Source organism: Pteropus alecto, unplaced genomic scaffold (genome assembly GCF_000325575.1).
Source record: "Pteropus alecto unplaced genomic scaffold, ASM32557v1 scaffold119, whole genome shotgun sequence".
Lineage (NCBI taxonomy): Eukaryota > Metazoa > Chordata > Mammalia > Chiroptera > Pteropodidae > Pteropus > Pteropus alecto.
The window spans coordinates 1,065,604-1,080,396 of record NW_006442487.1 but is presented as its reverse complement, the minus strand read 5'-3'; the positions used below and the strand labels follow the sequence as shown (position 1 = coordinate 1,080,396).

The following is a 14,793-nucleotide window of genomic DNA, read 5'->3' as shown; positions in this document are numbered from 1 at the left end:
GGGCATAGCAACCTTTGTTATCCAGGTTGATGGTGACTCAGATACTGTGGTGCTTGTGTCTGCAGGTTGGGAGGAGGAAGGGCTCAACAAAGGAACAGTGGCTTCTGTCTGCACTTCTGCTGGGAAAAAGCTACCCCTCCAACTCTCACCCCGAAACCCGACAACTCAGCGCCTCCCTGTATGTCCCTGGCGCCCCTTGATCAGCTGTCCTAGAGCTGGAGCTCAGAGCAAGCTAATCCGTTAGGGAGTAAAGCCTGGTGTGGGCACTTTAAGAGGAATGATTTCCAATTCCAGCAGCCCTCTGTCTCACTCAGCCGCAACCTCTGTTGGTTTTTGCAGCCAGAGGTTGTGGAGACTTCTCTTCCTGGCACTGGAACCCTGGGCTGAGAAGCCCAGTGTGCAGCCAGGACTCCCCACTCTTCAGGTGGGGGAGGCGACTCTGCAGCCACAATAGCCCTCCTGATCCTCAATTGCCACACGTGGTTGTGGGACCACTCCTACCATTTTGAAGTCAGCTGTCATTTTTGTTCCTAGTTGTAGGGCTTCTGTTCGACCAGACCTTAGGTGACTCTGCATTCTGGTTGCTCTGCAGTTTTGTTATAATTTTGATGTGACTGCCATCTTGAGAGTCTCTCTCATAAATTTTGATATAGCATATTTTTATTACAATTCAGTTTGAAATATTTTCTAACTTATTTTTGATTTATTTTTATCTCATTGAAGTATGTTGTTTAATTTCCAAATATTGTGATTTTCCTAGATATTGTATTGTTATTTATAATTCAATTCTATTAAAGTCAATAAACATTCTGTGTGCTTTCATTCTCTAAATTTATTAGGATTTGTTTGATTTAGCAAATGGTCTACCTTAGTTAATGTACTATGTGCATTTGGAAAAAAAAAATGTGTATCCTGCAGTTTTAGAATGTAATGTTCTGTATGTATCAAGTAGGTCAATATGATTGATCGTATTGTTTGGATCTTTTATTTCTTACTGATTATTTGTCTACTTTTATCAGTTGCAAAGAGGATGGTGTTAAAAATATTCTACTATTTATGGGACTGTCTATTTGTCATTTTAATTCTGCTGTTTTGCTTCATATATTTTGAAGCAATTAAGTACATACACATATATGATTAATATATCTTCCTAATATATTAACACTTTTATAATTATGAAATAATTTTATTTATCTTTGGTAACGTTTTCTGTCTTGAAAATTATTTTTCTAATATTAATATAGCCACTCTGGTCTCCTTATATTTACTGTTAAATAATATCTCTTTCCCATCCATTTATATTTAAAGTCTCTGTATCTGTATTTAAAGTGCATCTCTTCTAGACCTCATAAAGATAGATCTTGCTTTCTGCCTTTATTTGGAGTGTTCACTTTATTAACATTTAATGTAACTGTTGGTATGATTGGTTTTCCATTTCATTATTAATTTTCTGTTTGTACTCTATTTTTTTAACATCTGTTCCCCTTTTTCTGCCTTTTTTTTTGATTATTTGAATTTTTTACATTTCCAGTTTAATTTATTTATTGGCTTTTTAGCTGTATGTGTTTTCATGTCTTTAGTAATTGCTCTAAGAATTGGAATATATATTCTTAAATTTTCACAATCTACTTAAAGGAAAAAATATTCTGACACTCATTAAAATTATAAGAAAAACTTTAGTCAGAAATATTGCCATAGGTGTTAAGACAATCTCAACAGAGAGATTGAGTTCAACTCTTAATATAGTAATGACAGCTGCTGGGAGTTTATAGCCAAAAAGCAGAGTGAGGAGAAGATGGGTAGGTAGATGGAAAATTACTAAAAGGAGACAACATAGGTAGGAAGAGTGTTGCTAAAACAACTCAGTAAGATTCTTACTGAAGCAGACTAGGGTGATTAATTATTGAGGGTATGAGGTTCTTTCTAAACTGAAATCAGCAGAATTCTTGCTAAAACTTAACTTGACAGGTGAGACACAGTTCCCAAGGATGAGGCCTAATCAAAGAGAGGACTGACCGGAGCCTGTCTAAAGTTTGGTCGAAGAGAGAGTCTTTGTCAGTACCAACGCACATAAAAAGTACTAACTTACTCTCATTACTATGACATATTATTTGGAAAACAGGTCCAAAATATAAGGTATTAAGCAAGAATTTGTAAGCTTTTTCACATAACAATGTTTTTCAACTATCTACTTTGTCATTCTTCTATAGATTTCTCTGGAAGAGATTTAAAGCATATTATTCTTTTATTAAAAAATGAAAATTAATATTGAGAAGGAAGAAAAGCATTTGATGAAAACTGTTCTGATAATTAGGTTAAGAAAATCTGCTGGTTTTCACAGTCAGATTAATTATACTTATAATTTAAATAGAAGATTTTAAATGTCTATTTTCTCTTTATCACTTTTCTAGGCAGATTAAACAATGATTAATTAATAATAATCATGATATTAAATCCTGCAAACATGTTACAAGAAAAAGTTATAATGTTCTGTAGTTAATACAAATATAACAGTTAACAGAGAGTATTCCAAAATCATGTTTTTATATTCAAACTAAAGTATTTTAAGTGTGCTTAGCTAAGGTTGCTAGATTTGACCAATAAAAGTATGGGATTACCAGTTAAATTTAAATTATATATAAACCACAACTAATTTTTCGGTGTAAGCATGCTTTATTCAATATTTGGATCTACTTATACTAAAAAAAAAAAAATTGCTGTTGCTCTAAACTCCAAATTTATCTGGACAGCTTGTATATCTGGCAGCCCTATTCTTGATATGATGATGCTCCAATATATCCATGAATTTTCTGTAAGTGCACAATAAACAGAAATAACATCAAGGATAATTTATTTACTTTCAATTATATGCTAAAAATAACTTATATGCATAGTAGGCAAATATTTTAATGAATAAATTCAAGACATATTTTTTTATACATGTCCTAACATTATAAGCTACATACTTGGGGGAAAGAAGAACTATCTTTCTAATAGTGAACTCTTTGATTTAAACTCTCAGCTCCTGACTTTTTTTTTTAACTTATTAAATTGGACCATTCCCCTTTCCTATACTCAGAAAAAATCTTTGCACTTTCCAGGGAATATATTATATTATTTTAGCAAAGACATATTGAGTAATTAATAGTTATTTGGTTCTAATTTTTCTGATATTTATGGAGGCTAGACCATATAGATAAATTTTAGTAAATCTGTTGATTTTCATTTTGTGGTCCAATCTATTCAGCTCATGTCTAAAAAGAAGATATTCAAGGACGTGCATTCGCTTATTCTAGTCATCTTAATATTAACTAATATTTTTTTTATTTATTTATGAATACTACTATACTAATTCAAAGTTAATAAGAGAGAAGACTTTAGGTCTTTCTGAGGGTAGTCGTGGATTTATACTGAGATATTCACCCTTTCTTGCTTGGTCCTGCCTGTGAGCAAGGATCCACATTTGCAAGAAAGACAAACCTACTTTTGATTTTTTATCATATGAACTGCAGGAAGATTTTTGAGCTGCTGTACAATAAAAAAATGTGTTTTATACACAAGTGATAGTATATAACTATATTATTTATTTTTACTATAGCTGTTAAAAATAAAACTGCATCAAGTCTATGGCCATGCCACCCTGATCACGCCCAATCTCATCTGATCTCAGAAGCTAACCAGGGTTGGGCTTGGTTAGTACTTGGATGGGAGACCATCTAGGAATATCAGATGCTATAGGTTTTAAATCAACCAATCAATCAATAAAACTGCATCTAAACAAGTCAATAAATATGAAGCAGGTCTTTATTTTTATATTTATCCTTAAAGTGTTTCGATTTCAACCAAAAAAAAATTATTCCCAAGATTTGGATTAGCTTTCAATTTCATAGAACAATCATTACATAATTGAAACTTGCAGATTTTTGAATTAGACATTTCATGACATTGCATGGTTTCATAACTTGTAAAATGAAACTTACTATTAAAACGACTTAATTTTTTTATAAAATCAATTTAAGGCATAGTCAATATACTATTATAATACTCTTTTAAAAATATGCTTTATAACAATGATTACACATTTAAAAGTTTATTATAGCTCTGTAGTGATGCATGCTGTTGACTTAGGTAAAAAATATACATTTTCAAAACTTAAATTGCTTTGATAATATTACACATCTAGGAACAATACAATGCAAGCAGTTTTCAACACTCAACTACTGTGTTTATTCTCAACTAGTCTCACCAATTATTTACGATATTGTAATTTTAGTAAAATATAAAATTGAAATCTATTTCATGTCCCTTAACTGAATGCATTTTGTATACCATATAATTTAGAAATTTTATTAGATTCCATTATTCATGTTCTAGAGAATACTAACACAAAAATATGAAACATGTATATTAGTATTTATAACACCAGTGCCTCAGATTCACACCATTTAAAATAATGATGGAATAGCTATCATACACATACATTTACATACATGCAAAAGTACATGCATAATTAATTTGTATTTTGTAGTTAATATCTGTCATGGGCTTTTAACACTTTGTTTTATATATTACCAAATAAAATAATTATTTCCTTTCATCGAAAAACATTGTTTTTTACAGAAAATTTAAATCATTCTCATTTAAATTAAATGTAGATATAGGTAGGTATGGATATTTTAAAATTTATAGTAATGTCTTGTACAATAAAAAGGGTAAAAAGCAATGTTATCTTTTACTATTATGTGGCTGCACCAGAAAGTATAAACATAAAATGAAACACTCTTTGAAGCAACAATTTAGTATTTTAAATTAAAGGAAAATACCTAGTTAAACTGACGAATATAAATAATATGAGCATTACAATTTTCACATCAATCTCAGGTAAAAAATGTTTTGAATTACAGCCATTTTAATTCTATTTGAAAAAGAAAATTATTTGAAATGTGTAATAATTTAAAATAGCATGATCCAGATTTCACTGTGACCTTATCAAATCTAACAGTCTAAAACTGTGTTTCTGAGCAATGTATATCATCCAGCATTTCTACGAAACAATCTAGATGTTTTGTATTTAAAAAGTGGAGTGGAGTGTATTGTTAATTGATTGCTCACTTGCATTCTTATGATCAGTCTTTAAAGAGTCAAAATAATTTTTACAAGATAATCACCACTTAACTCTTCCAACATAGTTTTCCAGGTATAAGGGGTAAATATTTTTCCTATAGATATAAAGTACTGCATATATTAATTGCCATTAATATACATTGTAAAATGACAAAATAAATAACAATAACAAATGATAAGATTAAGATGTTTCTGGCATTCTGAAATGTATAAATAGAGATTCCACTTATATATGTAATGGCAGAAATTGGCCAAAAGTTACTGTATGGCTCCCCAAAGAATCTACAAAATTACCTTCTAGGGAGATTAACTAGTTTATATCAGTGTACGATACTTAGAGTCACAGGAGTTTTATATATTAAAATGATGAGCCAAGATTAAGAATTGCACATCAGGTGGGACCAAAAAGACTGATATAATTTATATTTGTGGTTTATTTGCTTCTTTATGATACTAATTAATCACCCAGAGAAATCATATTTCTTAATTTTATTTTGAAAACGTTTGTAAGAATTGGGGGAGGGGGTAAGTTATTAAATTAATATTGTAACAATTTAAATTGTATTAGTTAGAGGCACAACATATTTCATTTCAGTCATAATTCTAAATAAGCATAATAGTAGCCATCAGTTTTCTGAATAGTAGCACATACTTTAGTAATGAACCTATGATAATATGTTAGTCTATAAAGTCAACAGTAGCCTAAGGTAAAAAAAAAAAAAAATTGAACACTACAAACAATATCCATTATTGCACATCACATTATTTTCAACAAATTTATATTTCTTTCATTTATAAAATAGTTAGAAATTAAAAGCAAATTTTGAAAAGTGCTTAGAAGGATAGATGGAGGCAAGGGCAGCAATATAGATTTTTAAATGATAACGAAAGAGAAATAAAATATAACCTGTAGTTCTAGTAAGTTTGGCATAGATAAGATAGTTTAAGTAAATTAGATATAAAATCTTTAAATTATGCATTCATTTATTTACATACATACATATCATAACATATTCTTATAAAATTATTTTTATAATTTTTTCCAAATATAAGCAACTTGAAAAATATATATATACATATTTATAAAAATGCTTGACTACTTGTAGAAAAATTAATGTAGCGACCTAAATAAAATGATGAACTGCCATTCTTATATTTTAAGCATTCTGGATTATTTAACTTACCTAAAATACCAAAAAAATGTACTTTTGTATTCTCATTAAAGCCATTACCATATGCTTGAAGACATTTTTTCAATATTCTACCACTTTTAAAGTAAGTATTCATGTTAGCTTGCTCAACCAAATTTCCAGAGGTTAATAGAAATAACTATTAAACAAAATACTGAAAAATTTTATAATAATATTTAAATACAGAAAACCTGCTTATCAGGGCATTTAATATTAAAACACTACGTATCAAAAGTATGAGCTTTTGTAAATTTTTTATAAGTAAATATTTCAATTAAATAAAGATTATCTCTCTTTTCCTCATTTCTTATTGCAACAGATCCATACAGACTCTCCTTCCTTTCCTTCTTTCTCCAAAATAAAGACAATTTGTAAATCAGCACTGACTGAAATGCAGTCTGGGCTGCTGAGCAAGCTCTCTCTATATATATTTTTAATTTAGCTCCTTCCTCTCCGAAACTTTTGTAAATTTATTAGTCATTGAAATCATATAAACAACTATTTAGCTTGGTAGTCAATCTAATCATTTCATGTCTATGCATGAGATATGAGGGAAGAACAACTAAATCAATTAATTCCATTAGATGATGATACTAAAAGACATGAAAGGCATTTTAATAATTGAAAATTAACTGAAGGGCTTGGTATATTAGTTTGAGGGAATGAATTAATGATTTCCTGTCATCTATATATTACATTCAAGAGGATCTTAAAAGCAAAATTTGAATTTTGGCCAAGGATTTTCATATTCCCACTCCACGAAACCCTATATATCTACTTTAATTATATCAAAATTTAGGTATTATCAGGCTGAATTAATGTATCATGATGAAGGTATTTCATATTTATTAGTCTTGATAAATTTAATGTAAATCTTTATAGTGAACAGCTTCTATGTTGTGTAAAGAAAATGTAAATATTTCTCTTTAAAATAACTTTCAGGCAAATTAGTCAGATCACCACTAATTTCATTTAAATTTCAGTACTGAATTTAAGAAAAAGAAGCCTCTCCATTTTGAACATAACAGGACAGTTAATAGCACTGAAATTTTACTTCTCAAAGCATGATAAGAATGCTTTTAGCACTTAAAAGTGAACATTTTTTTTCCAAAGAAAAGAAAAACTATTTACCTTAATTTTCCATGTTATGATGAAAATAATTTAGAAGTTATTCTTATCCTACAAAGTTGGTATGGAATACATTGCATTTTCAGTATGGGAAAGGATTTATGCATTCTAAATATTATAATTATATAGGGAAAAGACATTCAAAGTTTTAAATGGCACCTACGAATTACAGCTAACAGCATTAAAAACTACCTTACTTGGCATGAGCATGAATTAAACTGTAGTTTTTGCTTTAGAATATAGAATGCTTAATTTTAACTAAGATTATCTGCATAAAATTTGTATTCTTGTGACTATTTCTATTTTTCTCTTCCTAAGCACATATTTTTTAATCATAAAAAGCCTATCCAATTTTCTTTTTATTTTATTAAATTTATTGGGGTGATATTGATTAATAAAATTATATAGGTTTCAAGTGTATAATTCAATAATATACCATATGTATATTGCATTGTGTGTTTACCACCAAAGTTAAATTACCTTCTGCCACTACATATTTGACCTCCATTACCCGATTGTACCTCCTCCTCTCCCCCTTTCCCTCTAGTAACCACTAAACTGTTGTCCATGTCTATGAATCTCTGTTTGTCTTGTTCATTTGTTGCTTTTAGTTTTATAATCCACATATGAGTGAAATCATATGGTTCTCAACTTTTCCTGTCATTTAGCATGATTTATGTTAAATCCTACAAAACTTTACCTTACTTATTATGTCTCTTATTATTATTTCTAAGAAATTGACAAAATTTAAAGATTAAAATGGGTATATGTGAAATATATATAGATTTCTTTAAAGGATTTCATGAAAATGCCTTGACTTTTTACAAACATGAATAAAAACTTCAGTTTCTTTTCAGTTAGATTGTGGTGTAAATTTGTATCGCTATCATATGACAAATGCTTTATGTGGTTCACTACATGTGAATGAATGTTCTTCCAGAGCTCAAGGCTAAACTTGTCAATTTTTGGTAGACCCTATAGAGGGTGTGAAACTGAATAATGACTCTTTTTCTATATTGTTTTATTTTATTATTCATTGTTCACTATATTCCAAGTCAATTCTTTTACTCTAACCTCAATTCCCTTAAATGGAATGTTTTTTGTTTGTTTTTAATTTTATTTCATTATTAGTTTAAGTATACTGTACATTGCTTAAACATTTATATAGTATGTAAAACAATCCTAATTGATCTTCCTCTCCTCTGGCTCTCCACCTAGACATTACATTAATGTTAACTGCATTCCTTATGCCATACTCCTCATCTCAGGGACCATCTATCGACTACTAATTTGTACTTCTTTAACCCTTCACCACTTTCTCCCAGTCCCCCAAACCCTCTTCCCTCTGGCTATCACCAAATTGTCCTCTATATTTGTGTCTTTTTTTAGATTGTTCTTTTTGTTCCTTAGATTCTGCATATAAGTAAAATCATGTGATATTTATCTTTCCTTGTCAGTCTTATTTTGCTCAGCATAATAACCCCTAAGTCCATCCATGTCATTTTAAATGGTAGGATTTCATTTTTTAATTGCTGAGTAATATTCCATTGTATATATGAATTATAACTTTTTCGTCCAATCGTCTGTTGATGGTCATTTAGGTTGCTTCCATATCTTGGCTATTGTGAATATAGCTTCAGTGAACATCAGGGTGCATAGATCTTACAAATTATTGTTTGAGGTTTCTTTGGAAAAATATCCAGAAGTGCAATTGCTGGATCAAAAGGTATATTCGTTTTTAATTTTTCGAGAAACCTCCAGACTGTTTTCCATAGTTGCTGTACCAAGTTGCAATTCCACCAACAGTGTATAAAAGTTCCCTTTTCTCCACACCCTCACCAACACTTGTTCTTTGATTTATTGATGATAGCCATCCTGACAGGTGTGAGGTGATATCTCATTGTGGTTTTAATATGCATTTCTCTGATGATTAGTGACCTTGAGCATCTTTTCACATGTCTATTGGCCATCTGTATTTCCTCTGTGGAGAAATATCTATTCAGGTCTTCTGCTCATTTTTTAATTGGATTGTTTTTCTTGTTGTTGAGTTGTATAAGTTCTTTAAATAGTCTGGATATTAACCTCTTATCAGATGTATCATAAGGGAATATCTTCTCCAATCGGTTGCCTTTTCGTTTTGGTGATGGTTTCCTTTACTGTGCAAAATCTTTTTAGTTTATTGTAGTCCCATTAGTTTATTTTTTTCTTTTGTTTCCCTTGCCCAAGGAGATAGGTCCAAAAATAAATTACTGGTAACAATATCAGAGAGATTACTGCTTATATTTTCTTCTAGAAGTTTTATGGTTTTGGGTCTTACATTTAAGTCTTTACTCTATTTTGGGTATACTCTTGTAAAAGGTGTAAGAAGGTGGTCAGTTTCTTTTTTTTTTCTTTTTTGCATGTATCCGTCGAATTTTCCCAGCACCATTTATTAAAGAAACCATCTTTATCCCACTGTGTATTCTTGTTTCCTTTGTCATATATTAAATGAGTATATAGGTGTGAATTTATTTCTGGGTTCTCTATTTTGTGCTATTGATCAATGTATGTTTTTATGCCAGTACCAAGCTGTTTTGATTAATGTAGTCCTGTAGTATGGTTTGATGTCAGATAGTATGATACCTCCAACTTTGTTCTTTCTCAAGACTGCCATGGCTATTTGAGGTCTTTTATGGTTTCATATAAATTTTAGGATTATTTGTTGTAGCTCTCTGAAAAATACCATCGGTATTTTGATAGAAATTGTATTGAATCTATAGATTGCTTTGGGTAGTATGGCCATTTTAATGATGTTGGTTTTTCCTACCCATGAGCACGATATATGCTTCCATTTATTTGTATCTTCATTAGTTTCTTTTTTCAATGTCATAATTTTCTGAGAACAGATCTTTTACTTCCTTGGTTAATTTGATTCCCAGGCATTTTGTAGTTTTTGATGCAATTATAAATGGGATTGTTTTGTTAATGTCTCCTTCCAAAAGTTTATCATTGGTATATAAAAATGCCACTGACTTCTGAATATTTATCTTGTAACCTGCTACTTAACTGAATTTATTAATCAGTTCTAACAGGTTTTTTTTGGTGGAATCTTTAGAGTTCTCTCTATATAGTAGCATGTCATTGACAAATAATGAGAGTTTTAGGTCTTTTTTCCAATTTGGATACCTTTTATTTCTCTTTCTTGTCTTATTGCTGTGGCTAAGACTTCTAATACAATGTTGAACATGAGTGGTGAAAGTGGGCATCCTCATCTTGTTCGTGATCTTAAGGAAAATGCTTATAGCCTTTCCCCATTGAATATGATGTTAGCTGTAGGTGTGTCATATATGACCTTTATTATTTTGAAACATCTTCTCTTTATTCCCATTTTGCTGAGATTTTATGTCATAAATGGATGCTGGATTTTGTCCAATACTTTTTCTGCATCTATTGACATATGATCATATGGTTTTTATTTTTCAATTTGTTAATGTGTTGTATCACATTAACTGATTTGAAGATATTGTACCAATCTTGCATCCCAGGTAAATATCCAACTTGATCATGGTGTATGGTATTTTTAATGTATTGCTGAATTCGGTTTGCTAAAATTTTATCGCGGATTTTTTCATCAGTGTTCATAAGAGATATCAGCCTACAGTTTTCTTTTTTTGTAATGTCTTTGTTTGGTTTTGGAATCAAGGTAATGATGACCTCATAAAAGGAGTTAGGGAGCTTCCCTCTTCTTAAATTTTTTGGAATAATTTGAGAAGTATAGGTAAAATTTTTCTTTGAATGTTTGGTAAAATTCACCTACAAAGCCACCTGGTCTAGGACTTTTGTTTTTTGGAGGTTTTGGATTACTGATTCGCTTTCATTGGTTGTAATATGTCAGTTCAGATTTTCTATTTCTTCCTGACTCAATCTTGAGAGATTGTATGATTCTAGGAATGTATTCATTTCTTCTAGGTTGTCCAATTTGATGGCGTGTGACTGCTTGTAGTATTTTCTTACTATCCTTTGTATTTTGTGGAGTCCGTAGTTATTTCTCCTCTTCCATTTTTTATTTTATTTATTTGAGTCCTCTCACTTTTTTTCCTTTATAGGTCTGGTGAAGGATTCGTCAGTTTTCTTTTTCCTTTAAAGAACGAGCTTTTGGTGCCATTAATCTTTTGTATTGTTTTTCTAGACTCTATTTCATCTATTTCCACTCTGATCTTTATTATTTCCTTCTTTCTACTCACTTTGGGCTTTGTTTGCTGTTCTTTTTCTAGTTCTTTTAAGTTTAAGAGGAGACTATTTATTTGAGCTTTTTCTTGTTTCTTGAAATATGTCTGTATTGTTATGAATTTCTCTCTTAGGACTGTTTTTGTTGTGTCCCATAAATCTTGAGTCATTGTGTTTTCATTTTCATTTGTTTTTAGATATCTTTTGATTTCTTTTTTGATCTCATTGTTAACTCATTCATTGTTTAGTAGCATGTTATTTAGTCTCCATGTGTTTGTGTATTTTCCATTTTTTTGTTGTAGTTGATTTCTAGTTTTATATCAATGTCATTGGCAAATACATTTGATATGATCTCAATCTTCTTAAATTTATTGAGACTGGTTTTGTATCCTAATATGTGGTTTATCTTGGCAAATGTTCCATGTGCACTTGAGAAGAATGTATATTTTGCTGCTTTCAGGTGAAATGCTCTGAAAATATCTATTAAATCCTGAATATATTTTTTAAGAACTGAAGATACCTTAAAGGTCATGTAGTCTTATTACAGAATAGAAATCCGAGGCAAAGAAAACTTGAGTGAACTGCCCAAAGCCACAGAGCTAGTTAGCCATAGAGACAGATCTAGAACATTATTATCCTTACTCACAATTTATTGTTTTTCTATTTATCCTTTGCTCTTGTGGAGTAATGAGTACAACATGTATTGGGCTATATTCTTCATTAAAAACCATTTGATTCATATTTGAAAAGATAGAATAATTTTTAGGATTTTCATTAGAATACAATGTTTTGGAAGTGCATCACAGATTTTGTTCTGTTTCTTTCCAGAAAATAATGTAATTTAATTATCTTAATTCCTGAACTTCTTTTATAAAAATTGTGTTCTACTTCCTTAATTTACTTTTCATTCTTTTATAAAAGATTACATAATTAAGATATAAATAAAAGAGCAATAACCTTTAAGTTGCTGAAAAAAAGCACTATCTTTTAGACATACACTCATAAAATTCAACCAGTCTTGAAGTTGGTAATCCACATTCAGACAGTCAAACACTTTATCACTTCTCATTCCTCTCTTTAGAATATAAGACACAATCAGCTGCTCATGTCCATTATGTAAGAGGACATACTCACCTCTCATAAGATCCAAGAATATGGTAAACACACTTCTGATTTATAACTTAATAAGAAGTTTAATTACGAGATTAATTACTTTTTAAGCTTTACTTCTATCTATTCACAGTGACCATAAGCTACTTATTTCTATTGAAATATTTAGGATGAATTTTTAAATCAAATTTCATAGATTTATTTACATATTAAATCTAAATTTTATCTACTCATTCACAATCAAATTTAATTTGAAGACAAATTATTTTTTTCATATAATATCAAATACCATTTAACTGAGAACTTTATTATTTCATTGCTCTTTTATTGATATAATTTTCAAATATCCTTTACAAAAACTATTTATATCAGCCCCATCCCATATTTTTCATTGAAAGGGTTCAGAAAAGGACACCCCAAAATGTGCCCCTTTGGCATGTAAAAACTTATGACAGAGACCTTAAGCTAGGCAGAAATCAGGAGGGCCCATAGGAGGAGCTCTCATGCCCTATGTCGGTGGTGAAAGTCCCACATAAAGAACTCTGTGGTATAACAGCTCCTCCCTTTAACTTCTTCTTGTCCTCTGTAAAGAACTTCCTTCTTGATCTGGGGGAATTTGCATGTGGTTTGCCATGGCTATACTTTCGGGATTGCAATCCTTTCTTTTTCCCAAATCAATTGTTTTTGCTGATGAAATATCTGTTCAACTTTTTGTTTACAGTTGCCATTTTGGGGGTTCATCTGAGATCCAGAGAATATCCCTAATAGCTTTAGAGTTGGCGAGCAGACAGGTGTTGGTGCCCACAGAGCCATTTGAATTTACTCTTTTCTTCCCAACTAGGGAGATTAAGGGTAAATTTTCTCCTGGAGCTGAGCTTCTGCCTTTTGTATTCTGAAGCTCTCTGGGCTTTATTCAAGAACTGTTTCAAGGTAATTTGTTTATCTATTTGTTTTTATTAAGAGGCCTTGCTTGTTCATGAGCTCTCATTTTGCACTTTGCACTGACTCCCTATGGTATCAGACTGCTTCTTGGGACTGCACTAGCTTCAGTATAATTCCATTTTGGACTGGATTGTTTCCATAGAAACAGTGTGAGCCTTTGGTCTGATTCTTTCAGGAACTGGACTGTTCTCTTTGAAGTTGTGCATTAGCCTTTGGCCTGACTCTTTAGGCAGCAAACTGTCTCCTCTAGAACTGGCTATTCAGCTGTTGGCCTGACCCTTTTGGAATTGGACTGTTCTAAGTGAGACTAACTTAGCCTGCAGGTTGCTTAAGCTGTTTTAGCTAGTTTGGGGCCCTTTTTCTAGAGAAAAGCCTCTGAAAAAATGGTGTTTAAAATATCTAAATATTTTCAGGGCATTCCTCTTTCAGGAACCCTGGACAAATTTATATTTAAAAACCATGGCCCTACCTCATGGTATTTTTAAATACATGGACTGATCTAAACAAAAGTGTTTTAGAATACCGATGGCCATTATTGGGAATGTTTGAGATCCCCAAATTTACTTTTCTTAAAACTGACTTGGACAATTATAGCTCTGAAATTGCCAAAGCTTAATGAAGCATCTATTTCAAGCAGTATTTTGAGGCTTCCAAATGTTACCAGGAATCTGAAGTTGCTTCTTTGTGAAAAATATTTTAGAATTAACTGAGGTTAATAAACTTTTAAAGAAAGAGAAGATGGCTTCAAAATAGAAAGCTCTGTTTCAGACCAAATAACAACCCAGTCCTTCCAGAGACTCCAAAATTTCCACTCATATCTACTATACATACATTAAACCATTTCTTCACTGACAAAATTATGCCACTTATAGCTCAATATATTAGTAGGGAAATATATACCTCATTTTATATTTCTATATTTGAATCTCTCATGTACAAAATTAAATTTGTTTGTCTCCTGTTATTCTGTTTCATGACAATTTGAGTATTAGATCACCTAAAAGAATGTTGGTAGGGTAGAGAAAAATTCTCCCTTTTTTACTGGAAATTTTTACTGAAATTCTCCTTCCTTTATGCTGGTCCGTGATACAGA

General features: G+C 30.9%; 1 protein-coding gene and 1 pseudogene across 7 annotated transcripts in view; one reads left to right on the top strand and one right to left on the bottom strand.

Moving 5' to 3' along the window:
• Window positions 1–14,793, bottom strand: part of PCDH11X (protocadherin 11 X-linked) — a 741,312-nt gene that overhangs the window by 21,943 nt on the left and 704,576 nt on the right. The window lies entirely within an intron of this gene.
• LOC112470874 lies at window positions 3,623–3,741 on the top strand (annotated as a pseudogene).